The sequence below is a fragment of the Narcine bancroftii genome, chromosome 10 (genome assembly GCF_036971445.1).
Source record: "Narcine bancroftii isolate sNarBan1 chromosome 10, sNarBan1.hap1, whole genome shotgun sequence".
NCBI lineage: Eukaryota > Metazoa > Chordata > Chondrichthyes > Torpediniformes > Narcinidae > Narcine > Narcine bancroftii.
The window spans coordinates 92,388,936-92,416,892 of NC_091478.1; the positions used below are offsets into that span (position 1 = coordinate 92,388,936).

At 39.2% G+C, this 27,957-nt stretch overlaps 2 long non-coding RNA genes across 2 annotated transcripts in view; one reads left to right on the top strand and one right to left on the bottom strand.

The window, feature by feature from the left end:
* LOC138744949 (uncharacterized) overlaps positions 1-1,502 on the top strand; it is a 275,183-nt gene extending 273,681 nt beyond the window's left edge. Inside the window, exon 5 of the long non-coding RNA XR_011345893.1 lies at positions 266-1,502. This is a non-coding gene — a long non-coding RNA (uncharacterized lncRNA). The remainder of the gene's footprint in view (positions 1-265) is intronic.
* The window catches only part of LOC138744948 (uncharacterized), a 149,677-nt gene that overhangs the window by 19,674 nt on the left and 102,046 nt on the right, over positions 1-27,957 (bottom strand). The window contains exon 4 of the long non-coding RNA XR_011345892.1: positions 2,017-2,249. This is a non-coding gene — a long non-coding RNA (uncharacterized lncRNA). The remainder of the gene's footprint in view (positions 1-2,016; positions 2,250-27,957) is intronic.

Genomic DNA, 27,957 nt, shown 5'->3' on the forward strand with positions numbered 1-27,957 from the left:
AAATGTACTAATGCAGTAAAAATATTTCCTTTTTGCTGCATGTCAGAGGAGGAGGACATTCAGCCAATTAAGTGCAATCCCATTCTCTCCCTTTCCATGTAACCCATTATCAACCATCCCCACCCCACCCGTACTAGGGATAATTTACAAATGGAGACTCTCTGTCTGCCTTACAGTAGACAAAAGTTACAGAATTTCATGTATATTACATGACAATAATGGAATCTTTACCTTTACATTTGTCAATTCATCAATTAATCCATAGGTCTCTGGGATGCGGAGGAAAAACAGAGCACCCTGCAGAAACCTATGCAGTTAAAGGGAGAACATACAAACACCACTGGAGGTCAGGATTGAACATGGGTTGCTCGAGCTGTGAGGCAACAAAGGTTCCTTTTATTGTCATATAATAATGCATTAAAAATATAATATCGATTATATTTCAACTTTTGTCTGCAGTAAGGTAAACAAAGAGTCACCATGAGCATAGTCCAACACCCCCAACAATAAGAGAAGCACTGAGTCCGTGGATTCACCTCTAGCACACCCGTAGCCAGACAGATTCCAGTTCAAACCATTGGCAACCTGAGCTCCAGCTCCTAACCTCTGATATGATCAGAAAGCCTTCAGCGTACCAGGCCATTGCACCCTCTGGAATCCTAGTTCCAACAAGCCAGTCTCCCACATCCTGTGCGGGTCCTTCAGTCACTCAGCTACTTGCTGGTCACCATCCTGTAGGGTCATCTATTCTTCTCCTTCTCCATGGGGGGGAGTGTTCTCCCTAACTCTGGTGCCCTACATCCATCTGCTGCTCCCCACCCCCCCGAGTCTGCAATCCATCATGGTATGCTCCTCAGTATAAGCGCTGCTAACTTGGGCTCAGAGCCGTAGTTCCAGGAATTTGAAATAAAAATCCATCAGCTCCTTTAACATGCCATTTAAAATGGAGCCTTCAGCATTTGCACTGGGTGGTAAGACTCTGTGAAGCAGCGCTTAGTCTCCATTTCCCGCACTCCCGGTCCGCACCAGTGACTCCGCTGCCGATACAGCAGCTCTACTGGTGCCGCCAATATTTTGTGCCATTCCATAGAGATTGTATATTTGACGATAGAGGGACCTACCTAAGCTGACACCCCTGACATTTTTTAATAAAAAAAACTTACCTTAAAAGGTTCTGGATATGGAGATGTGTTGAATAAAAAAAATGTTAGAGCATTCAAATGTGAGATATTCAACATGTTTATAAGCATACTAGAGTCATTAAAAGGATGAACCAGGAGCAAAATATCACATTCAACACTCAGAATAACTCACTCACTATATAAATTGCTGTCAGATTTTAGTACTAAATATGTAGCCCAATGATTGTTCGTCTTCTCAGATTCAAGTCTGTGCAGTTCTTGCTCTACTTCTTACGATCCAGGACTCTAGAGCTTGCAGTTAATAGGTATTGCATTGTCTTAACTCTGAAATAATGCTTGAAACTTTTAATTAAAATGATTGTTGAGAATATGTTGCTTTATGTTTGCCTTTTTTGCAGCTTATTAACTTCAGCTAATGCTGTTGACCATTTAACACAGTGGTTCTCAACCTTTTTCTTTCCACCCACATACCACCTTAAGCAATCCCTTACTATTCAGTGAGCAGTTATGGTATAGGGAATATTTAGTGGCATGTGAATGGAAAGAAAAAGGTTGAGAACCACTGATTTAACACATGGCACTCTTATGAATTTCTATTTTCCATGTCCATGAGCAAATCAAATGAATTGTCAACAGATTATTCTGAATGTGTTCAATCTTTCTCCCCCACGCAAAATGTCACACAATGGTCTCCCCTGATAGTCTAATCAGTTTTTTTGAATACTCTGATAAACATGAATCATCATTCAGAGCTCATTCCTTTTCTCAAGCAATGTTCAACAACCTCTTATGGTTCAAATTGTAATGATATTCTGTTTTTGTAAGAATGCCTTTCAGTAATACAATTACACTTGATTTCAATTAAAACTAGCACCTGCTTCAGTTAAAAAAAAATTGTCCGATCTCTCTCCAACGCTGTCCACTTTGTGTCTAGGTCATTAGGAACTTCCAAGATGTTGTTTGCAGTGAAAGACATTTCCAAATACAATGCATGTGCACCAAAGGTGGATCAGCTACGGCTGTACTTTCCAAATTGCTCGCATCGGCATTGTCTTTGATTGGTCTCCGTACTGAATCCAGTCCCAAGTTACAGTCGATTCTGTAGGCCTTGAAATAAAACATTTTTGTTTTACTTTCAGCAAAGAGAATGAAAGACATCCATAATCCTCTCATGCTCATTGCCAAATCTTGATAATTTGCAAGGTCTACACAAGTACACAATACAATTAAACCCCAATAATTCACTCCCTGATTGTTTGGAAATTCCAATGTTTTAGTGAGGGATGTTATCATGCTCCCTTTAAATTCACTAGGGCCCTGATTCCACACTCTAAATTCTGACTTTTCTGCATTCACTTTAAACTCACTGGAGCCCCATTTTCTCTACCTCTGACAAATTCACTGAGGCCCTAGTCCCACATTCCTTTTCAATACTGAGGTTTGTTTACTGCACTCCCTTTTAACTCAGTGAATAATTTGCTTTACAGTACTATTTACAGTAATATTTGAAAAGAAGTGAGTTTAAAAACTGTACTAAAGTAGTAAAAGAAGCACGATTCAGTAATTCTGAAAATCTACTCGTCTGCTTTTACCTAAGTTGTGAGGCACCAAAAATATTGAATTTACTGCAGCTGCTAAATTCAGGCTGATAGAGCAGGATGTTATTCTTCTAGCTTCAAGAGAGCACTTATGTCCTCCCAAATTCAGAGAGTGCCCTCAAAGAAATCAGCACACACTATAAAGTATCTTGCATTTTGCTTCTCAGTGTCTCTCCAAATAAGCTACATGCCAACTGTGGGAGGAGTGATACAGAAACAAACTCCATATCTCCAAGCAACAGGAGCCAATGACACTATAACATAAATACATATGAAGCAAAATCATTTTTTACTTTTGAAAAACAGAAGTTTGGCAATAACAGCCAATCCAAAATATCGAGGCAACTATGAGGACACACCAATGCATCTACTTTCAAAAAAGTCTGAAGTGATTTGGCATGTTGTCATATTTGAGTGTCCAGCAGAAAGTAGCAAACATGGCCAAGCCCATCATGGACTCCCATCCATTGAAAATATCTATGAGAGGCACTGCCAATGTCATAAAAGATCTCTTCTCACTGCTTCCTTCAGGAAAAAAAAGGAATTGAAGCCTGAAGTTCAGCACCTCTGTAGTGCGTGTCGAAAGAACCAAAGACTTATTGATCCAAACCAAGGCTTTTATTAACTAAAAGAATGGAGCATATTACAAGTAGGTCGACCAGTCCAGAATGACCTGGTCTGACTAGGAGCAATCCTTCAAGACCTGCCAGTAGGTGTGGCTACACTCTCAGCCATTTACAGTCATCCTACACTACAATCTGTGCATATGTACATGTACACATTGGTGATAGAATCTGGACTATCACAACCTCCAGGTTGAAAAATAGTTTTTCTCCAATGGCTATCAGGCTCTTTACTTCACGAACCATAACTACTCGGGGTCCATGAAAAGACCTGCTGTACTATTTAAAACAATTTTTTTATGCCCTAATTTTAAAAGGACTATTTATTTACCTGTCTATGCTTTATATTTGTTATCTCTTTCTGTATTGGGAAAGTTGTAGTTGGTGTATCTTACATACCTGTTTAGTTGTAGCAAGAAAGAATTTTGGTGCAAATATTAATTTGCCTGATGTGCTACCAATCAACTACATTAGACAAGGATCTATGATTAATAGGCTTGGATTGGTAGCACAATTTAATCATCTTTAGATGTCAGCACATCTTGCATGTTGCTAGCCTGGTTCCAAGGCAGGTACTGAGGGAGGGCTTTGCACGTAACAGCCTTTATGGGGAATATCCGGGAGGGAGGAGACACAGGTTCAGTCCATAAGTATATACAAAGTGGTAGCACCACACCTCATCTCTTTAGACATATAATACCAAAAAAAACACACACACAGGTCTGGAAGCTTCAGTACAGGGTTTGCTGTGAATAGATTGATCCTGAACTGCAACCGTTGCCTCTCCAGAAAATCTGAATGCATTCAAAAATAATCCAGTGATTTTTTTTCCAATCAAAGCAGACATAGAACATTCATCAAGATATTTATAATTAACACTAATCAAGGATAAAGAGTAGGCCAACCTCTGACTAATATTCAGTCACTCTCTTCTTAAATAACTATTTTACGAAATAACTTCAGAACTAACATATACTGAGAGAGGGCGAATGAGATTTACCTGTTACTTCTCTTTGGGAGCATACACTGAATAAAAGACATGGCAATTTTCATAACAACGATAATACGCATAAACTTTTCTTGTAATCAATTTATTTGTTTAACTTATGCAATTTCTCATTCATGGTTTGGACAAGTTGAACAGTGTCTGTATATGCCACTGCAGTCTCTGCTACTGAGTGTATTGAAATACATCCTTTCTTTTTATAAATGCAATTTAAATAATAGCATCAAGCCAACCTATGGAAATATTATAACGATAGCTAGAAGTTAGAAATTATTTCTATTATAAATAATTAATTCAATCTAATTCTCTTTTCCACCTCATCAAAAAGATGCACCAAATTATTTTAATGAACGTTTTCCACCTATGGCTAGAATTAATTTATAATTGTGGTTTATTTTGGCTGGCAAGATTTAAATACTAAATGCAGGATTGCATGACATAATTAAGATTAATGCTGTCATGTAAAATAACATTTGTTTCATTTCCTTCTCTTCTCAACACCAAAGAGAAAGAATTTCATCCATCTGCAGAAAGACGACAACATCTAGTTGTCACAAACAACAAACAAACGGGTCACTTCACAGAGCTTGAACATCTTGCAACTGCATTCAGTTCATAGATATCCTATGATTTTACAAATTCCTATGTCAATCATGTCAAACATTGGTTGACGTGACTAAATCCAAACCACAGTAAACCAGCATAATCAGTGTAAAGAATGAACAGGAAAAAATGCCAACCTAATCTGTCAACTCCAATATCATCTATCAAAATTAGTGTTTGAAGTAATCACCTCTGTACATCAGATGGTGAAAAATAAAATACTATTGTTTAGCTTTTCAGTAGTTATTTTGCTGCTTTTGAAGCTATTAAAGGTACAGAGAGGATGGTGTGAATTTTATTTTAAAAATAAAGCAGTTCACTATAAAACTATGGAGTAAATCTATACCTGCTGAAAACCAATGTAAATGTATGAAATGTTAATTAATTTCTTATTTGTACGAGAGCTTCGTTATGTCAAAGTGTGTTAAAGAAGTTCAGTTGTTTAGTCGAATAAGGACCGCAGATCAAAGAAGATCTGGCTTTGCACAAAAACATCTGAATTTCCTGTCTTTCTTGACACAAATTTCTAAAAATTTCAAAGCCAAAGTCACACAATGTGATTTGTTTCCATGCAGAAGTGGGAGTTCTGTACAAGAGGTTTGGAACACATTGACTTGATGCCAAAGTTTGCTACACAAATATAGCATTAAGTCTGACTGAATCTCCTGCTGGTGTTTTATCCAATATTGTTATGGAATTTTTATAGTTCTCCAGAAAAGAAAATAGTTCCAAAATTGTTTTTTTTTAAATATCATCCTTATCGTATATGCCTTGGGTCTGGAAAATAAATTGAGTTGTGTTTGCACTTAGATTATAAAATTTCAGTAGTTTTTTTGGTAAATCTGACATTTTGATGAAATTATTTTCTAATTATGTCAGAAAACAGTAAAAAATACCTTGTGAAGGCATTCCTTAAGATAACTAACCATTTAAGTCTTGAGATTTCCTTATAATCCTATTAATTGTTCAGTTCATTGTCAAATGTATCAAGAATCACAGATAGAGGTTGTTTTGTGAGCAAAGCAGTGAACATCTCAAACTAGTACAAGACAAAGTACAGAAGTTCCAATATTACTTGGTAATATAGCATCCACCATATTCAACGATTTCCGATTGATTGTCAGGGTACATACATGACATCACATACAACCCTGAGGTTCTTTTTCCTGCAGGCCAGGCAGAATGACTTCTTGTTGGGAGAACAAAAAAATGGACTCAATGTACACATGTTAAACAAATAAAGGAATGTAAACAGACTGATTGTGCAATGCAGAGTTAGAAAAAAGTGCAAAAGTAAATGTCCTTAAATAAGCCTCCTGATTGAGATGACTCCTCAACAACAAATTGAATGATTAAAGTGGAAGAATACGGTTCTCTGCAGCTGAGGCAGAGAATATTTTTTGAATTATTTGCATGAAATTAGTCCTGAGAGAACAACAGATGATACTTCAGTTGTAGAAAATTTCAGTTCCCAATAATGAATTGTATTTAATCCCTATTGGCTATCATGTCTCTAAATCCCTTCTTTTGAAGAAACAATTGGAATACAGAACTATATTGAATTTCATTAGTTAATATAGTTATGTAATTTGACTATATGCCATTCAGAAAAACATAAGCAGGAAACGAGAATAGCAGTGGGACATATAGCCTTCAAGCTAACTGCACGTTCAAGTTTATTGTTACGTCTGTCAAAAACGCAGCAATAGAGGTTATTTTACAAGCAGACTCGTGAATACCTCATACATGGTACAAGTAAGATACAATACGAAAAACAGATGGAGATCAGTTGGTATAGAGTAAGGGCAACTTATTTTGAGGTTTGTAATGGCACTGATTTACCACAGCTTACAAAACAAATAGGGAATAAACTCACTCATTTCTTTCAACACGTCATGTTGACTTTTTTTTTATTATTCACTAGACACAACACTGCGTTGCTAAACTCCTCTGACCTTCCCATTGGCTCACTGCCACATGGGTAATCCTGACACTCTTATTCTCCTCGTCCTGCACCTGAGATTCATCACCCGTATACAGACCCACGCATGCGTGCTATTACCCTCACGCATCACATCGCTTACATCATCAGCGGCGGCTGGCACTGCTCTCAATGAAGGTAAGTACACGACGGTGACAGGTACATTCAAGGGTCTTTATAAAAAGGGGCAATGAGTCAGCATTCAGGAGGGAAATTAAAGACTTGGCTGAATGGTGTACTAACAACAACCTCTCACTCGATGTCCCCAAAATCAAGGAGCTGATTTAGACTTTAGGGAGGGAAAACCAGAGGTGTACGATCCAGTGATCGTTAGGAGGATCAGAGATGGAGAGGGTGAGCAAATTTAAATTCCTAGGAGTCACTACCTTGGGCCCAACATGGTAATGGCATTGTAAAGAAAGCATTTCAGCTCCTGTACTTCTTCTGGTGTTTGCTGAGGTTCGGTATGACATCGGAAACTATGGCAAACATTACGGATGTGTAGTAGAAAGTGTGCTGACTGATTGCATCACAGTCTGGTAATAAGGGCACCGATACCTGTGAGGGGAAACCCTCCAAAAGATGGTTATTTTTTTAGCCCAGTTCATCACAGGCAAAACTCCCCACAATTGAAAAAATCTACATGGAATCAGGATTTATTGTCATGAACAGGGCGTGAAACTGTGTTTTGTGGCAGCATCGTAGTGAAAACGTACATATTATAATCATCTTACGACATTACTATGCACAAAAAGCCAGGCAGTGTCTTCGGTTCATTGATTCTTCAGGAATCTGAGGATAGCAGATTGTGCCGTTGAGTGCGTGTCTTTCGGCTCCTTTTCCCCAATGGTAGCAGAGTGAAGAGGGCATGGCCTGGGTGGTGGGGTCTTTGAGGATAGAGGCTTTTTTTTTAAAGATACCATCTCATTTTGATGTCCTTGATAGAGTGAAGTCTGGTGCCTGTGATGTTGCAGGCCATTAACAGGCCACTGAAGTTTATTCTTATCCTTCCACAGGTTGTATCTGGACTTGTAAAGATCTTGATCCCCAGCCTTAAACACCCTTGTTCTCGCCCTCTGCAGGTTGCAGATTCTCTGATTCATCCAGGGCTCCTGGTTGGGAAACACCTGGTATTTGTGCACGGGCACACACTCATCCACGCAGGTCTTGATGAAGTCAGTGATAGTCCACTGATACAAAGCAGTCCTGCAGATGCTCCTCTGCCTCCCCGGACCACACCTTCACCACTGGTGTTGTGGTCTTCCGTCTCAGCTTGTACGCTGGGAGTAGAAGTACAGCTAGGTGATCAGGCTTGCTGAAATGTGGTCGTGGGTTTTTCATGGTGGTGTAGCAGTGGTCTTGCACGTGATGTGTGGGCGGTAGTTTGTCAGAGATTTCTTCAGGTTGGCCTGATTGAAGTCTCCCACAATGATCAGGAAGGCATCCAGATGTGCTGTCTCATGGCTGTTTATCTCAGGGCTCAGTCCCTGCAGTGATCACGGAGACCAGGACGATGGCGATGAACTCCCTCGCAGGTAGAATAGACAACACTTGATCACCAGATGTTCCAGGTCAGGGGAGTGCACCATGATGAATTGATAATGACACAAACGCAGCCTCCCCTGGTTTTTCCAGACACGATGGAAGGTGTAGCCCTTGGGCTGCAGTGCCGTGTCTGGAATGTCCATGTTAAGCCACGTAGCCATTAGAGAACAGCAACAATCATCAAGTATCCAAGACATGCTCTGTTCTTGTTACTGTCATTAGGAAAGAGGTATCGGAGCCACAAAACCTGTACCACCATTCAGGAACAGTTGCTACCCCTCCACCATTAGACTCCTAAACAAGGAACTCAATCATGGACGTTTAAAGATTCTTACTTTGCACGTTATTTATTATTGAATATTTTTTCTGTATTGCACAGTGAGTTTACATTTCTCTTTTGTGTAAGATTCCTTTTCTTGAGTACAGTTTACATGTACCAGTTACCAATAAGTAGAAATTCTGCCTGGCCCTCAGGAAAAGGAATCTCAGGGTTCTATGTGATGCCAGACATGTACCCTGACAATAAATTTGAACTTTGACTTTTGAGTAAACTGTCCTAGAATCTTGTGGCATGCGATCTCATACTTGTGAATCTGCTTCCTGAAGAGGAGGGTGAAAGAGAGAGTTGCTGGGTTGGGAGGAGTCTTTTAATTTGTTGGCTACTTTTTGAGGCCAGCTGGAGTTATGGATGGAGTCTATAGAGAGGAGGGGCCTGATCCACTCTCATAATCTTCTGCAGTTTCTTGTTGTCTTGTACAGATCAGTTCCTCAACTGCACGCTGATGCAGACTGATGCTTTCAGTGGTGCATTTGTAGAAGTTGTCATTGGAATGCAGATAATGTTCCAAATTTCCTCAAGCTTCTGGTGTGCCTTCTTGGCAATTGTATCAATGTGGATGGGCCGGGACAAGTGACTGGAGATATTTCTCCCTAAGAACTTCAAGCTGTCTACTTTCTCCACCTCAACATTGTTGATGCAGACTTCTCCCTCCTTCAGCACCAGCTCTTTGGTCTTGCTGACACCGGTGGAGAATCTTTTGTCCTAGCAAGCCACGAGTCCCTCTGATGTGGGAATGGCAGTTAAAGTAGTAGGAAATTCGGAAGACCTTCAGTGCCCCTGATGACTTCACCTACATGAAGTACACCCAGCTGCAGCTCCTCACAGCTCCTGGATGAACTTGGGATCATTCATGAGGCTGAGGGATTGAGAGGAGAGGAGTTACAGGAAGGCAGACTCTCCTCGGATGAAGGCGGCAGGCAGGTGGTGATGATCAGAAAAGGGATGGAGAATAGACCATCAGTGCAGCGTATCTGTTCACCTTAAATAATAATTCTTGGGAGGAAACAGCCAACCAGGTGAAACCCAAAGCAGCAAGTTCTCTGGCATAGAGTCTGGCTCTGTGGCTCAGATGGGAAGGGGGGAGGAGAGGATAATGATAGGGTATTCATTCATTAGGTAAATCAAACAGGGGACTGTTTGAGGGAGGTCGAGACTCCCAGATGAAAGGTTGCCTCCAGGTGGCAGCATCAGAGACATCATTTTAGAGAGGGAGGGTGAGCAGCTTTAAGTCATGGTACACATTGGATCCAAAGACATAGATACTAAAATGGATGAGGTCCTGAAAAGTGAATAGCAGGAGTTATGAAGGAAGCTAAAAGGTAGGATCTCAAGAGCAGTAATCTCTGGATTGTTGCCTGTGCCACATCCCAGTGAAAGAAAGAATATGACCAATGAATACATGGCTGAAGAGCTGGTTCCGGGGTTCAGATTTGTGGAAAATCAGGTCCTTTTCTGAAAAAGACATGGCCTGTACAAACAGGATGGGATGTACTGAACACAAGAGAAACCAACATCCTTGTGGGCAGATTTACTGGGGCTGATGTGGAGGGTTTAACCTAGGTTGGTAGGGCCAATTGATTACCCCTGGAGCTACATATATTACCACAAGTATAAAGATAATATCAGAAGATAAATATTATTGGAAATTCAATAGTTGTCCCAATTTTTCCCCAAAATTCAATGGTTCCAGATGATCTTGTGCTCAGTATACATGTTTGTGCTATTCCAAGGAACTAAAGTTTTTACCATAATTGACCCCAGACATGCATCTTGTGGGCTTTTGTGTTGATCGTTATTAGTACCAGTAATATTAGGAACTTGGATATCCTCATCATGGAGCATTAACTCTAAATAGTCTGACAAACCCAGTGTCCTGCAGCTCATTATTTTGACAATTTTTGATAGAGATCTGGTCAGCGATCAAATAGTAAGAATTCACAAGCAATGGCGGCAACTATTTAAGAAATTTTGCTTGATACAGAAAACTCAAAACATATTCCACTGAATGTTAAATAATAAATCACAACCAGTATCATTAGTCCATTTTCTGGGATTACTGTATATTTTGGCATACAAGTTGAGTCGTGAAACTCAAAAAAAAAAAAAAAATTCTCAAGGGCCTGGGGGTTGACTTATACACCAGATATACTTTTGAGACATTAAATCACAGGAAAAAGAACAAATGGACATCAATTTGGTGTACAAGTCGATGGTGGAAGCACCTCCTCACCGCTGGGCGCTGCCATTGCCGCTCCTGCCGGGAGTGCATTGTCGGCATTCCAGTTCTGTGGGCCGATGCCGCTGCTGCCTGGTAGGCCGAGGTTTCTATTCCCGCTCGGAGCACAGTGTCACTGCTCCAGCTCTGTGGGCCGTCGCCGTTGCTGTCTGGTAGACCAAGGTTTTTTTACTTATTTAATTTACAACTTTGTTACTTGTGATTGGAGCTTTTTAGAAAAGATTTGAGTTGCTCCTGAGGGACCTGAATAGCCCAAAAAATTGGGCTTGACTTAAACGCTGGATATACCATAAAACCTTTAAAACTAGGCTGAAAACTAGGGGTCATCTTATGCCAAAATATATGGTAATATAAATTTATTTTGCTATTATTTAATGGGCAAACAGTCTAGATACAAAATTCAGTTGTTTTGTTACATAAAGAGGATGAAGTGTACAACAAAAACATGAACAGGGTGTTCAGTGCCCCACTTACTACTTTATTGATAAAAGAGAGTCTATTAGATTAAAATGACTCCTTACTTTTGAAGTACACTCAAACCAAAAGCAAGCATTATCTAAAAGTGTTTTGTATGCAATTAATAACTTTAAAGTATAATTTTGTACAGTATAAATTACTTATCAATCTGAACCAATGAAAAAAAGGAAAGATTAGATTTTTAATGATGGACAATCACACTCCTGGTTTAATATCTCATCTATGCCATTTCATTCAATATATTGCATTAAATTCTGTAGATCCAAGTCCTTCTTCAGCTTTTCAGCTTTTAAAGGCACCCAAAACTGCTCATTTCCTATAAGCATGCATGGGAGGAAATTCAAGCGACAGGGACAGGTTTGGTTAATCAGGCTAGGCTCGAATGCTATCATTAGACCAGGAGTCTGAAAAAAGAACAGATTTCCACACCTAGCTCAAGCATTCAAACAAAAATGCATACAGGAATCTTAGAAATACAAGTCAGCTCCAATGTCTCCTTGCTACCCATGAGTACTCTCCAGGGCCCTGCAGAGAAAATTTGAACCACTTTTTACCCATCAGACATCATCCATTTGGTAAATCTTGGTACTAGTGATGATGTTCCACTCTGTTATCTCATTCTAACAGATAGCATAGCTGCTTCCCAACAAATTTCAAGGTATTTTGGTGGAATAGTTGCCCAGTTACATGCCCAGCAGTAGAAACTCTTTGAATGTCACCATTACCAAGATAGAACAGCAGTTCCTGTCTGGAGATAACCTCACAGATGGCTTTCAGCCCAAACAACCGTGGTCAATCTTGACAATATCTGCCAGATTCTATAAAATTCTATCATAAGATTAATCTTCTCTTTTGACATTTTAAAGTGACCATTTCCTTCATGACGTGATCAACTTCCATTTCGAGCAATCACTTCTTGTCTTCAGTATTTTCTCATGCACCTTCAGGAGATGCAGCACTGTCTTTCTGCCTCTTTCTTTTTCACCTTCCAGGAACACAGTCTTTCCAGGTGTCTTGTTAGGATGCAATCCCTTTCTCACAATTCCTCCACTATGTCTGCTTCGAGGATGAAGTCTTTCCAATTACTTTAATCAATGTCGATTTACTTGCAATTTGTCCAATGTGATCTCCTCAACAGATGCAGGTAGAGTATTTTACAGAGCATTTGCATTCAGGCTACATGGGGTGACCTTAAGCTTCCTATTGCCAACTTCTTTAATTCTCCATCCCACTCCCACTATTACCAGAGCAGCCATTGGTCACTTTGATTCAAGCCACCCCTTCTATTCTCTATGGTCATGACTGATCCACCTCCGGCCTCAACTCCTCTCTAATACCAGTTCCTCCTGATTTTTCTAAAATACTTTGAATGATCCAGCCTCCACAACTCCCTGGGTTAGCAAATTTACTACCTTACATGAAAAGGAATTTGCATAAAACCAGCCCCTTAATCTCTCACTCTTTGCTCTTGTGTGCTGTGCCTTTCCAGAGGCTTCAGGCATAGCCCTGCACACAAGGAACTCCGGAAAACTTTTAAAATCTGTCATGCCTCAGGGCCAAGACCAAAATCAGAAGAGAACTGCTCTATGCAGATGATGCTGCCTTCATGGCTCACTCCCAACCAGAGCTGCAAGCGTTGTGTGACGCATTTGCATCTCCTGCACTGAATTTGGTCTGAAAATCAGCCTGGGCAAGACTGTTGTCTTTAGCCAACAAACCCATGACACTCCATCAATTGCCAACATAGAGAAATTCTGCTACTTGGCTTCACCATGACAACAACGAACTCACTCGACACAGAACTGGACACACGCCCGGGAAAAGCATCCACTACCTTCAGACGCCTCAGTGCCTATGTGTGGGATAACTGCCACCTCTCCACCAAGTTGAAGTTCCGAGTCTACAAGGCCTGCATGCTGAGAACTCTTCTCTGTGTCTGGGAATCCTGGGTCACATACAGAAAGCAAGAACACCGCCTTAATGCATTCCATTTCCGCTGTCTCAGATCCATCCTAGGCTACTCATGGTGCAACAGAGTCACGAACGTCCAAGTCCTGGAGAAGACCGGAAGTACGGACCTCTACTCAATCATCCGCGCTCGCCACCTGTGGTGGGCTGGCCACATTGTCCATATGGAGGACGGCCGACTGCCCAAAGATGTCCTCTATGGTGGGCTACCAGATGCTCCATGCCCTGTTGGCTCCCCATGTATTCGCTACAAAGACATAATCAAGCGCAATCTCCAGTCATTTCATGTCACCCAAACGGACTGGGAGGGCCTCGCAAAACAAAAACAAACTGCATGGTGTTCCACGATTCGCAGTGGCATATCACAAATTTCTGTGAGGACAGAAGACCTGCAAGGCACCGACCGTGTTCATCTTCGCTCATGAAGGGATAGCCATGATAATGATGATGAATCTCTCACATCCCAACATCCATCCCCTCATACAATTTTGGCTCTATTTTCCTCCCTTCATTGGGAGAGCCTGACCTTTTTGTCACATTCTGTTTCTCTACATTTGGGAGCTTCTACATTCCCACACTTGCATCTTCACACTCTTAACTCCTCCCCTTCACAGCTTCGATTTATTTTCTTCCTCTTGATTCCCCCATTGACCCGATCATCTCATCAACCTTGTTCTTACCATATCAGAGATATTCCCTTTACCCTATCCATTCCTCCCTCACTTTATCTGCAATTTGGTTTCTTTCTTGAGCAATGCTAGAGGAACTCAGCTGATGAGGCAGTATATCCATGGGCAGAAGTGGTCAGTCAATGTTTTAAAACTGAACCCTTTATCAAGACAGTGATAGAATCGTTGAAATCAAATGTAGAAAGGAGGGAAGAACCTGGGGGAAAAAGGTGAAAGAGTATAGGACAGAAGGTGTGAGGAGAAGAGACAGGTAGAAAGAGAAACCATTAGGAAGGGGCGGGGAAAGAAAAGTTTGAGAGAGTGAGAGAGAAGTAGGTTTAAAACAAAAATACTGACATCCAACTGACTCTGACAGCTACCTGGATTATACGTCTTCCCATTCTGTCCCTTGTTAGGATGCAATCCCTTTCTTACAATTCCTCCACTATGTCTGCTTCCAGGAAGAGGTCTTTCCAATTACTTTAATCAACGTCGATTCCTTCTTATTTTTATTGATAAAGCTCGCATCTATTTCTCCTCCATTTCTCACACTTCTGCTCTTACCCACCTCCCCCCAGGTGAAACAAGACTGTCCACCCAACTCTGTTTCTTCCACCATCTGCAGCACAATCCCACTATCAGCCACATCTTGCGCTATTCACCCACCACATTTTTCAGGGATAAGTATTGCCAAGGCTCCCTCATCCACCCTTCCCTCCATATGCATGCTTCCACCCCCTTAGGCACTTCCCACTGTATCTGCAGAAAACACAAAACCTGCATCTCCTTCATCATCTCAATCTAGGGACACAAGCAAATCTTCCAGTAAGGCAGATCTTTATAAGGACATCGTCCACCCTCATCTATTGTATTTGGTGTCGTCAATGTGGCCTCCTCTACATTGACAAGATCAAACAAAGACTGGGTGACCACTTCTCTGAACACCCATGTTCTGTTTGTGGGTCTAAATGAGCTTCCCAAGCCAACCATTTTGACTCCCAAAAACATTCCTACAATGACATGTCTGTCCTCTGCCTCATCCATTGTCAGGGTGAGGCTGAACATAAATTTGAGGAACTACACAACTACACATCCTATTCCTTATGGACCACCTTAAACCTTATGGGATGAACATTAATTTTTGTAATTTTAGGTAACACCTAGCCCCATCTGATTCTTCCTCTTTACCTACTCCTGTTTTTCTCTCTATAAACTTTTCTCATCCAAATCTTTTCCTACTGGTTTTTCCCTCTACCATTCTCTCCACCTCTCACACCTTCTGTCCTATACCTCATCACCTCCGCACCCCTCCACCCAGATTCTTTCCCCTTTCATACATGTAATTTCACCTATTCTATCTTAGTCTTGATAAAAGGTTCAGACTTTAAACATTGACCATTTCTATGCATGGATGCTGTCTAACCTGTTGACAATTGTTTGTTTGTTCAAGGTTCTATATTGTTTTCTTCATTAACTCTTTGAACTTTTTTTGTGGTGCTGTTGACCTGCTTATTGTTTCCAGCATTTTGTGTTTCTATATCTGAGTGGGATATTTGACTCTATTATCTCCACAAGTTAAGATTTAATATACAACATATAATCTAATGGATTATTGATTTCAATCTTAGCACATTCATTGTATCAAAAATTGCTTCTAGTGTTCATAAAATTCAAGGAATGTTAGGGGTTTGTTCTGTACAGCAAAGCATCTAAATAAATGTATTATTAGCGTATGATGACTTCAACATTTTTAGCAAATGCTGAAGAGTTTTTAAACATTCAATTATCTTTTTAGCTAAAGTAGTTTATGAAACATGCCATCTGGTTTTGGTGGTGGAGAAACCATGTCTCATCTAGAGTTGGAATATTTTCTTTGTGAACATTGATACCAGCTTTATTCTATTGCAGTTCATTACTGTGAGTGAACAGTAAAAGGATGTGTGTGGGCCACTGTGAAAGAAGCATAGAGAAAATTGGAGTATTTCATCAAAGCTCTCTTTATATATATGGTATTCAGTATTTACACACAATGTTCAACAAGAATTCAGTGCTATATTGAGTACTTTCCAGGGAATAGAAGAACCCATGACACCTCTTGTAGGTTAGTATAGCTTTAAATACCAGCAATAAAAATAGCAACAAAATGACTCCTAGCTTTGAAAATCCCAATCGAGGAAGCTTTCTTCATGTTAAGACAACTTTTATGTGGGGCTTTTCAAACTATATCAGAGTAAGGAACGCAGGAATTTTAATACCTAAAGTTAATTTAACCTTAACTTTGTAAAACCAACTGTAAATTTCAACAATAGTACATTGTGTGAAGTATTTAAGGCTTACCTCCAGCTACAAACCCTGAAATGTTGCAGTATTCTGTCACCTCAACTTGGCCACAGAAGTGACCTTTAGATGGGTTACTTCATTCTGTGGCCAGGTTCAGGTGACAGAGTACTGCAACATTTCAGGGTTTGTAGCTGGAAGTAAGCCTTAAATACTTCACACTATATTATTGTGAAGCAATTGCAAATTAAGCTAAAGGAGTGAAACATAAAAATCTGTAAACTGAGTGATTTTAGTAAAAACACAATGTTGGAGAAACTTAGCAGGTCCACAGCATATAGCAAAGATAAAGGTACATAACCAACATTTTGGTTCTGAGCCTTTCATTAAGGGATGAGGAAAATGTAACTAGACAACTGAATAAAATAGTGGGGGGGGTAGTAAGGGACAGGGGGAGGAGCACAGGGCAACAGGTAATAGGTGAATAAGGGAGGAAATGGGGGGGAGAGGAAGATAGCTCTGTTAATGAGGGAAGGGGTGGAGAGTTGGAGGAAAAAAGACAGAGGGAAAGAGAAGAGGGGGGGAACAGGGAGTGGTCTTGCAGAGATTGAAGAAGTCTATTTTAATGTCATCCGGTTGGATAGTGCCCAGATTGTTGCTCCTCCAAATTATGCGTGCCCCTGGTTTGGCAGGGCATGTGGCTATGGACAGACATGTTGGAGTAGGGACCAGAATTGAAATAGCTGGCGATTGGGAGATCCCCATCATTGATGGGGACAGAGCCAAGGTGGTCAGTGAAGTGATCTCCCAGTCTACACCAAGGCTCTCCAATGTAGAGAAAACCACAACAGGAGCACCAGATGCAGTAGATGACTCCCCCAGATTCACAAGGGAAGTGTTGCTTAACTTGGAAGGACCATTTGACTCCTGAAATGGCAGCGAGGGAGGGGGTGTGAGCACAAGTGTAGCTCTTCCTACAGTCACAGAGATAGGTCCAAGGGGGGGGGGGGGTGTTGATTAGTTAGAAGGGATGATTGGACAAGGGAGTCATGAAGGGAGTGGTCCCTACAGAAGGTGTATAGGGGAGGTTGCATCTGGTGTAGGATCATGTTGTAGGTGATGGAAATTGTGAAGGATTACATGTTGGATGCAGAGACTGGTGGAGTTGTAGGTGAGGACAAGGGGAATCCTGTTTTTATTGTGTCTAGGGGCAGAGGGGGCCTAGGTAGATGTGTGGGAAATGGAGGATATGTGGGTGAAGGGTGAATTGATGGCGGTAAAGGGGAAACCACAATTTTTGAGGGAGGACATCTTGGTTGATATAGCATGGAAGACCATATCTTGGGAGCAGATTAAATGGAGATGGAGGAATTGAGAACAGAAATAGAATCCTTTCAGGCACTGGGTGTGAAGAAGTTTAATTGTGGGAGTTTGTAGAAAATTTCTGTAGAAAGTTTGTCTCCTGAAATGGAGCAGCAAGTTGAATAAGGTTGACAAGCTCATCATGGGTGCATGAGACAGCACCAATATAGTTGTCAATGTAGCAGAATTAAAATTGAAGTACCTTGCCTATGTAGGCTTGTTGCATGAATTGCTCCACAAAGCCAACAAAAAGACATGCATAGCTGGGACCCATGCAGGTACCTTTGACAACCCGTTTAACTTGAAAAAATGTGGGATTAGTCAAAGGAGACATTATTAAGGGTAAGAACAAGTTCTGTAAGGCAGATGAGGGTGGTGGAGGGGAACAGGCTCAGTCTGTTGTAAGAAAGAAACAAAGGGCTTTGAGACCTATATGGGGATGGAGGTGTAGAAAGAGTGGATGTCCATAGTGAAAGTGAGGCAGTCAAGTTCAGGGAAATGGAAGTTATTGAAGAGATGGAGGACATGTGAGGTATCATGAATGTAGGTAGGGAGGGTCTGGACTGGGGGGGGGGCGGGGGAAAGTGGAATAAAGATATGATACTAGATCGGTGGGGAAGGAGCATGCAGAAACACTGATTCTACCTGGACAATTGGGTTTGTGCATCTTGGGTAGAAGGTAGAATCAGGCAATGCGGGAATAGGAAAAAATGAGGTTGAGGCCGAGGGAGGGAGATGACCAAAAGTGATGAGGTTAGAGATGGTAAAGTAAGATGGTAGCTTGATGTTCTTTGGTGGGATCCTGTTGTATGGGTAGGTAAGAGGAGGTGTCTGAGAGCTGTTGTCTGACCTCAGCAAGGTAGATGTCAGTGCGTCAGACCACAACAGGACCATCCTCGACTGGCTTTGATAGTGAGGTTGGGATTAATGCGGAGATGGCCAAATTGAAGTTAGGCAAGTAATATAAAAGGATCTCAAGGACTTTGCAGCATTGTTGTAACTGGTGTAAAATAAACGTGTTCAGAAATGGTTAAGTGCCATTTTCTAACTGATTCAAAGATACCTTTGGATTGACTGTTCCATCAATCATGCGATAAACCTTTCACATTTAACCGACTTTTGATATTTTCTGGGCACATTCTGTTCACATTGTTTTCTAACTTAATTCAAAGAGTTAATGGAAAGAGATTTGAAGTATATTTATAAAATATTAAAGGACTTGTGCTTAATATAAATGTCAAGTTTGCTACATATCTGCAGAATTTACATTATGAATCCAACGCAACCATGATTAATTCTCTATTAACAAATTACTGAAAATGTTACAAAGTGATTAAACTATGATTAATTTTGTAAGTTGCCCCTTTGACTGTTTCAAGTTTTAAAATCTTAACCATTAGGTAAGTTATTTCAAAAACTAACTTTATGTTCAGCATTGTAGCACAAAACATTTCTCTAAAAGTGTATTTAACCGGAAATATTCATAAATATTACTGATTTCTATCAGTTAAAGTGTATCGGCTTTGGTTATAAATTTCTGGAAATTAATATTTATAGAGAAAGTAGATTCTATTGTACCATTATTTGCATTTTGCGTGATATATTATCATTCTGAATTTACTTATTTAAAAAAGTTACTAAAAAGCCAGTTGCAAACATCTTTTTGGAGATATGTTTTTCAAATTATTAGCAAACACTATAAAAGCCTATAGAAAGTATTCAAGTAATTAATAAATTGACTGTCAGTACCAGCAGATCTGATTACTTTTGCATTGCAAAGTGATGAGTACGGATTTTCTGGAATGAATGAAACCTTACAGCATTCAGATGAATCAATAAACAATCATTCATATTTTTCCTTCCTTTTAACACTGAAACCTTTATTTCACATGGTCTCTGCTGGAGTACACTGGAACCCAAAGGTAAAAACAAGGAATGCACTGCAGGACTTAAACATTTCTAATCACTGAGGGGTTTGACAGGTTGGAATTTGGTGCCACTTCTACACTAACCTGCAAGTCTGTACTAACGTCTTTGTTCTGAGTTCCATATCAATGATTTCCCAATATAATTTTCGCTCCTTGCATACCCTTATATTTACATCATCCTGTTGCATATTTCTGGTTGTTGACCTTAATTTCTGCATCAACCAGAACTGGTAGTTGTGGTGTGTACTGAATGGTTTCACAGTTAACTGAATGCCACTGTGATTAACGGAAGTTTTAACAGTTGGCTTTGAAATGACACTTGAGCTACTGTGCTATTTTTCACAGCAGAGCCAAAATTTTGCTGGCGGAAGTGTGTACTGGCACCTTAGCTATGTAGTTAATCAGCCAGGCAATACTATAGCTACTTTTATCATATAGTAAATAGCTTTGTGGTTTTGTTTTAAATTTTGAATGCATACTCCAATCCTTTCATTCCATAAGTTTGCATCACCAATAGATTGTTGCTCAGAACTAAAGATTTAGCACTTTGTCAAAAGGTTGTTCATATAGTTTTTAAGATCTTTTGTTTAAAATCTTCACAAAAGTAATATGGAGAAAAACGATTTGACAATATATTTTGTGGGCATGACTGCATCTGCCAGTTAAAGGCCCGAACACTTTAAGACATTCCATTTCTTGAAAACAATTTCTGAAACACTTTCTGTGACACTTTGAGATAAATTGGCCAACTACAAGCAAAGAGCTAAGTGCCAAACATAACTTCTGCAGAAATGCACCTTAAAGTAGTTACTAACTAAAATTAAAATTGGCAATTTTTAAATTGAAATGGATTTTTCAGTTGTACAAGTGCAACAAAGAAGTGGTTTTCATCAATCTAAGTTCCTGCCGTTTCACACCAATTCAGTACTGTAGCTGTAAAATACATTAACCACTTACCTGAAATAAACCAATACTTTTGCACCAATCAATATTTTATTTGTGATGTCAACATTAATAGAACTGACCTTGATTCTTGCTACTGACATTAATTTTGTATTGGTTTTGCTCTTTGTATTTGGTAATGTGTTTGAGTTTAATATTTGTCTTATTCATGCGTCGATCTGGAAGACTCTGAAATGCTACTACCTTATCTACTTCCACCACTACCCCTGGTGGCTGGATGTTCAAACTTAACTGCTCACAACAGACACTGAAAAGACTGACCGAGTTCCTCCAGCATTTTGGTGTCTTTTTAACTACAATCACAGCATCTGCAGACTTCCATGTTTCAAACAGTTGTTAATTAAAACACTTTTCCCATGAATGCACACTTCTGAAATAAAATGGCAGGTTGGAGTCCATCTTGATATTGATCTTTTTTGAAACAAGCGTGAATAATAACTATGAAAGTTTCACATTTTCATTGTGTTGTTTTTGCCCTGCTTATGGACTTTAGATTTGTGGATTAGTTAACCACCTACTGCAGCTCGCATTGCGAATTTACTACTAAGAGGCATGTGGGATAAATGTGTTGCAGCTTCTTGAAGGTTGTTTTAGGACACTAGGTTTGGGCACAGATTCATTTCTAAACTATCTTTAAGACAGTAAAACATTCTCAGAATCCTTCGGCACAGTCACTGTAGCCCCTCCAAGCAAGTTCCATTTCCCTGCATTTGGCCCAATGTCCCTCAAAACATTTACTATCCATGTATCTGTCGAAATATTTTTTGCTTTTACCACTTCCTCTGGCAGGAGGTTCCACATCGTCAGCATCATTTGTGTGAACAAAGTGCCCTTTTTAAATGTTCCCCTCTTTAAATTTATGCCCTCAATTTTTTGATTCTTCTACTTTGGGAGAAAGGCTATGACATTTACCTTACAATCCTCGTGATTTTATTAAACTTTATCAGGTTCCTCCTCCCCCTTAGCCTCCTGTGCTCCAGGGAGAGAAGTTCCAGTCTATCCAGTCTCTCTTTATAATTCAAGCTCCTTAGTCCCAGCAACATTCTCATGAGTATTTTCTGCACCATTTCCAGCTTAATTATATTTTTTAGATAGCTCGGTTATCTAAATTCCACACCATTCTCCAAGTGCAGCCTCATCAACATTCCGTACAATTACTTCATGACCTCCTTGCTCCTGTACTCAGTTTCATGACCAATGAAGGAAAGCGTGCCAAACACGTCTTCACCCATATCACCACTTTCATGGGACTATGCACCGATACCCCCGTCTCTCTGTTCTACAACTTTCTCAGGGCCTACCATTTACAATTCAAGTCCCCCTGAAATTACTCAACTTCCCGAAGTGCAACATCTTGCACTTGTCTAAGTTCAATTGCTATACATTGGACACTTTCCCAGATCATCTAACTATTCTTTTAATCTTAGATAATCTGCTCACTACACCATCAATTTTGTACAGAAATGTACTGAAGGAAAACCACATTACGGTGAGACATTAAGATAGGAGGAGATTTTATAAAGCACCTCAGAGTAACAGAGGTGGTAATGGCTTAAACGTCTGATAGTCAAACCACACAAATGATGAGGAACAAGAAAGGATTATGGCATTTGAGGAGCAGTACAGCTCGTGGAAGCATATAAAGACTGTACTGTCAGAGAAACAAGAGGGAACATTTCATCTCACACCAATTTTCCAAGTGCCTTTACATTAGACATGTAAAAAGAGCAAACACATTCAATAAAGTAGGAGCTGCATTTTATTTGGAGCCTCAGTACACATTATTCAGCCTTAGCCATAACTGTCCAAATTCTTCCCAATTTGTCTTATATTTTAAAGAAATATTTGGTCAATTCTATAATTAATAACAAGGTCAGACATGTGTAGTACTTGGTGAGTTGTGATCTTTTGTATTATGGACACCTGCAATTCTTAACCTGTAGTTATCAGGAACTGTTCTGCTGGGAGAGAATTTCCTCATTTTCCTGATCAAATAAAAATTCCAAGTAATAATTTTAAATACTTTAATATAAAATCGTTGTGAGAATTGCATGTAAAATAAAATCACAACGTTGATTGTAAAATAAAAACTTAAATATAGTACTTCGTCATATAATCTTCAATTTCGAAAAAGTACAATCTGATTTTAATGCAATCATTATTCAATTGCAATTAGTGATGACTTTTTACTGTGAATATTACATAATACTCCATGTTATTAGTTTATGAGGTCAAGGTTCCATTATTCTCTATTGTTTGATTATTAATCTATTTCATATTATTGAGGTCTAGTAGGCTAGAGTTAATCATAGAATTTGAATGGATTTGTGCTCGGCACTAAGCCAATGCAAATATAATAACCAATACAGGTTATTTTATGTTGTGGACTTATTACAGGCAGCTTGTTGTTCCAAATTGAAATTCACAGATTATCAGAACTTTTGAGTTTGAATCCAAGATGGCGATGATAATATGCATGCTTGAAGATAATAACAAGCAGACTTTATTTTGGTTAATACTAAATATTACTATTGTCCTGAAAAACTGTAATATTCTAGTCTATTTTGGAGAGACGCTATCTACAGAAACAAATTGTCATTTGATATTCTTACCAGGCCTACCCAAACAATGATAAAGTATATTGAAATCAGTTATCATTGATAAATGCTACATTTTCACAGCTTGACCTGTACATTGGAACACAAATAAGCAGAACTCCGTTTTGCCAGCTGAAGACATGGCTGCACTTCAGGGAAAATACATTTTTATGAAGTATTTGAGTTTTACTTAAAAGTATATAATTGTTTTAAGTGTTCATAAAATATTTTTGTAAATGTTTTAATCGTGTGATTAGGTTTTACAATTTTGTAGGATTTAGAATATCAAAGTCATTCTCAGACATACTTCCTATTTGGCATTTGACAAAAGGTTAAACCTACAGTGTAGCACAGCCTTTAAAGTCTTAAATGATTTTCTGGTGTTGGTTTGTTCAGGTCCCACTCTGTGATGCCATTTATATTCAAAAGCTCTGCTCTAAACCAAATGAGTGATTCTTTGTTGAGGTCGTTGTCTCACTCAAGATGAATGCATACTTAGCGGGGTATGTGGTGGCGGAGAATGAGCAGCTCACTGCTACTCCGAAAATAACAGAAATCTCCACTCGGAGGCTAAGACTGCAACAATAATGCCAGACGTTACAAGAGTGAATTTGGGAAAGACAGTTGTTTGGAGGAAAACTCCACAAATGGCTACTCATAATGGATCATGTTCATTTTAAATTTGAGATTTATAGATTTTATTGACAAAAATACTTAGGAATATTCAATAAAAGATGATTATATGAAGTTAGGTCATGTTTAAATGGCAAAGCAGGTTAAAGGAACCAAATGAACAGGAATAAATTACTGAATAGACAATAGACGGAAACACTGAACACAAGCTCTAATCTCATGATGCAAAAATGAATATTTAAGTGATTAAATAAAGATGGAAGAAAAATAAATGCAGAGTTAATGATTGGTTACTATGAAAACTACTGGATTGTCACAAAGACATAGCAGATTCAGTCATTAATTTCAGCAAATCTACCATCCAGTCCAGTGGTTCAAATTTTTTCGTTTCACTCACATGTCACCTTAAGCAATCCCTATGCCATAACAGCTCTGTGATTAGTAAGGGATTGCTTAAGGTGGTAGGTGGGTGGAAAGAAAAAAGTTTGTAAACCACTGTTTTAATCGTACCTTATTGACTCGTTATGTGCATGGTTCATAACTCCAAAGGAAATGGGCCAATGACAATTTTTCTCAAGCAAAATATCTCAGTAACAATTGGGTCTAGAGCAGTGGTTCTCAAACTTTTTTCCCCCCACTCACCTACCATCGTAAGTAATCCCTTACTAACCACAATGCACCTATGACAGAGGGATTACTTACCGTGGTAGGTGAGTGGAGAGAAAAAGTTTGAAAGCCTCTGGTCTAGTCTGCGCAGCTCCAGGTCCAACTATCTGCAACAGCCTAGAGAAAGCAACTAATCCCAAGGACAATAAAGGATGGACAATTTATGGTGTCCTTGCTACTGTTATCTACAATCCATGGACAAGTCTTTAAAACAATTAGAGACACACAAGAAACTACAGGGTGCTGGAACCTGAAGCAAAAAAACAATGCAAAGGATTCCTACCTGAAAGATTGACCATTCTTTTTCTCCCACTGATGCCGCTCCACCCACTGAGTTCCTTCAGCAGATTGATTGTTCTTACTTTAAAAAAAACCTGCTTCTGTGTTCCTGTGGCAATAATGACTTGTGTTTCGGAATCTAAATTAGTAATTGCACACAGGATGATACAGGGTCTCGTATCTTTCCACACTAACAGTCTTAGTCAGGTTGTTCAACAAAGATTTAAAAAGTGATTCATAAACCAGTACTTCAAGTTGACCTTTTTGAAAAGTATGTGAATTTAGGTATAGCGGTACGACACCGCTGTGTCCTTTCATTGGAATATTTCCATAACAATTTGCTGTACCTCTTTTGTCATAATTTTCTTTTAGTTATTACTGTAAATGAAAAAGAATTGAACATACAAAAATATCCTTTCCCTATCTCATAAACGGGAAGAACCATGCAAATGATTTTTTTGGCTACATAGAGATATTATCAGTTGCTGTGGGAACTCAAATGAATTGTGGTATATTGTGAGGGAAGTGCAGAAAACTTTCAGTGTGGATAAAGGAGAAGTTCATAATTTGAGAAAGTATTCCAATATCCACAACATGAATTATATTGACAATGACAAGAAATTTACCCTCTTGCAGCTAAAATTGATTTTTTTTTAAAAATTAATTTACACTGTGATTGTTTAAATTGAAATGCACAGCTTTTTAAATAAGGTGATCGTTGATGTATATTCCTTATACCATCTTCAGTATGTTAAAATATCCATTTCAATTCCTTGGGGTAAAATATACAAACGAGATTTTTGCAAAAGGACTCATTCTATTCTTACAAAATCTTATCTAAAAACAATTTATATTTCAAATGTAATAGAATTTTCTATTTCTCAGTTACTGCTCATACCTAATACAGGTGAAAATCTCCAGAACCTGTCCAGTAGATATGTTACAACCCACTGCATTTCATGATTCATGCACTAGAATTCCTCAATCCTCCGTACATCATTCGCAGTCTCTCTCTACTTTCAACTCCATTTGCCAGTTTTTGCCCACTCAGTCACTCTATCTATACCCCATTGCAAAATCACACTTGCAAGTGGTCCCAGGAATTCACGGCCAATCGGCTTCAAAAGGGTCTAGTGTGAATGTAAAATCTTCTCAACGGTGGTATGAGATGATGTTATCTCACACCAGGGATTGATGGCCTCAACCCCTAGTACAATTCCTGGTGTCTGCAGATGCAAAGTGCCATGGGCTAGCAATAGGTCAGAGGTCTGAGACTTTTTTTTAGAATCTAGCAAACAGGCAAGTGTAGAATGGACAATTGCATTGAGGGATTGAAATGACCCATGTTTTTGCGGGAGTGCAGGAATGTGAAAGAAGAAAAGATTAAAATGAAGGTATAAGTTTTACCATAGGAAAGTCGCAGCAGGAGAGAGAGAGAGAGAGGAAATAAATAGCAATAGTGGACAATTTTTAAACAGCGTGGGAAAGTTGGTAGCATTATAGCACACATCGCTTTTTCTGACGGTATGTTTAAATTGTGCGTGATAGCACCACCAACTTCCCACGCTGCTTAAAAATTGTTTGCTCTTGCTATTTATTGCTAGCACTTTCCCACGGTCCCTTACAAAGATTTATATAGGTTGGCACAACAACAACAGTTGCTGAAGGGCTTAATTATGTTATAATTAGGCATGTTCAAATTTAAGATCATAATACATTGATCAGGATTTAGGGCAATCCACCATTGCTTGATGCTTCATGGTGTCACCAGTGGAAGGTAGAACAGTTCTAACTCCGGGATTGCCATTCCTATCATGGGACACTGAATGTCCAATTTAGTGGGATGCAAGTGTAAAAGGGGTTACAGTATCCTTATCATAAATGCCCTTCCACCTATTTCATGTCATCCACAAATTTGGAAACACTGAACCTTGTTCCTTCCTCCTGGTTATTAATGTAAATAACAAATAAGTGCAGATCAAGAATTGATCCCTGCACGACTTCACTAGTTACATCTTTCCAGTCTGAAAAGGACCCATTTCTTCCATCTCAATCTTCAATTATGCAGCCAATGTTCAATCCATTCTAATATATGAAGGACTTTTACTTTATGCACCAATCTTTTATGTGGCACTTGTCTGATACCAAATAGCACAAAAAATCTATAGGTTCAGCTCCATCAAATCTCCCAAAACACCTTCAAAGAATTTGAGGACATTTTGCAAACATGATTTGCCTTTCATAAAACAATGTTGACTAGTTTTAATAACATTTAGCTTTCCTAAATGATGAGCTATCTCCTCATTAATTATAGACTCTAGCATCATGCCAATATTTAACCTGGCTATAGTTTCTCAGCCTCTGGTTTTCTTTTCTTTTTTTGAAAAAGGGAATAATATTGGCTGTTTTACAATCTTCGGTGCCCTTTGGGATTTAGTTAATCATGAAAATTTTCAACCAATGGATTCACAATCTCTACATCCACTTCCTTTAAGACCTTTCTGGTGCCTTCACGTTCTTTTGCACCCTCCCCCACCCTGAGCTTCTCCAATCTTTTATCCCTTGTAATTGAGTTTTGTAAGTTCTCCCATGTTATTTTAAATCAAATAATTTGCAATATTAGGGATATTAACCATGTCTTCACCAGTAATGAATTAAGTAAATGAGATCAATATATCTGCCATTAATTTTTGTTAATTCATTTCTTTCTTGAGAGACTTCACATTCACCTTAACCTCTTATTTATAAATCCACAGAAACATTTACTGCATGTTTTTACATGACATGCAAGTTTTCTCCCTTTTTATAAACCATTTAGTCTTCAGTTGCTAGATTCTAAAAAAAAGTCTCAGACCTCTGACCTATTACTAGCCCATAGCACTTTGCATAACCCTTTGTAAACCATGGATTGTGCCCCTTTCTCATGGAATCCATCTTTTTGATTGGGATGAACTCTTCCTAAGTAGTATTGAATAGCTGTTTGAATATCTTCAACTGTTCATCTACTACCCTGTCTATTAACTTGTTGACCAAGTCCACCTTCGCTAACTCCACCCTCATACTAT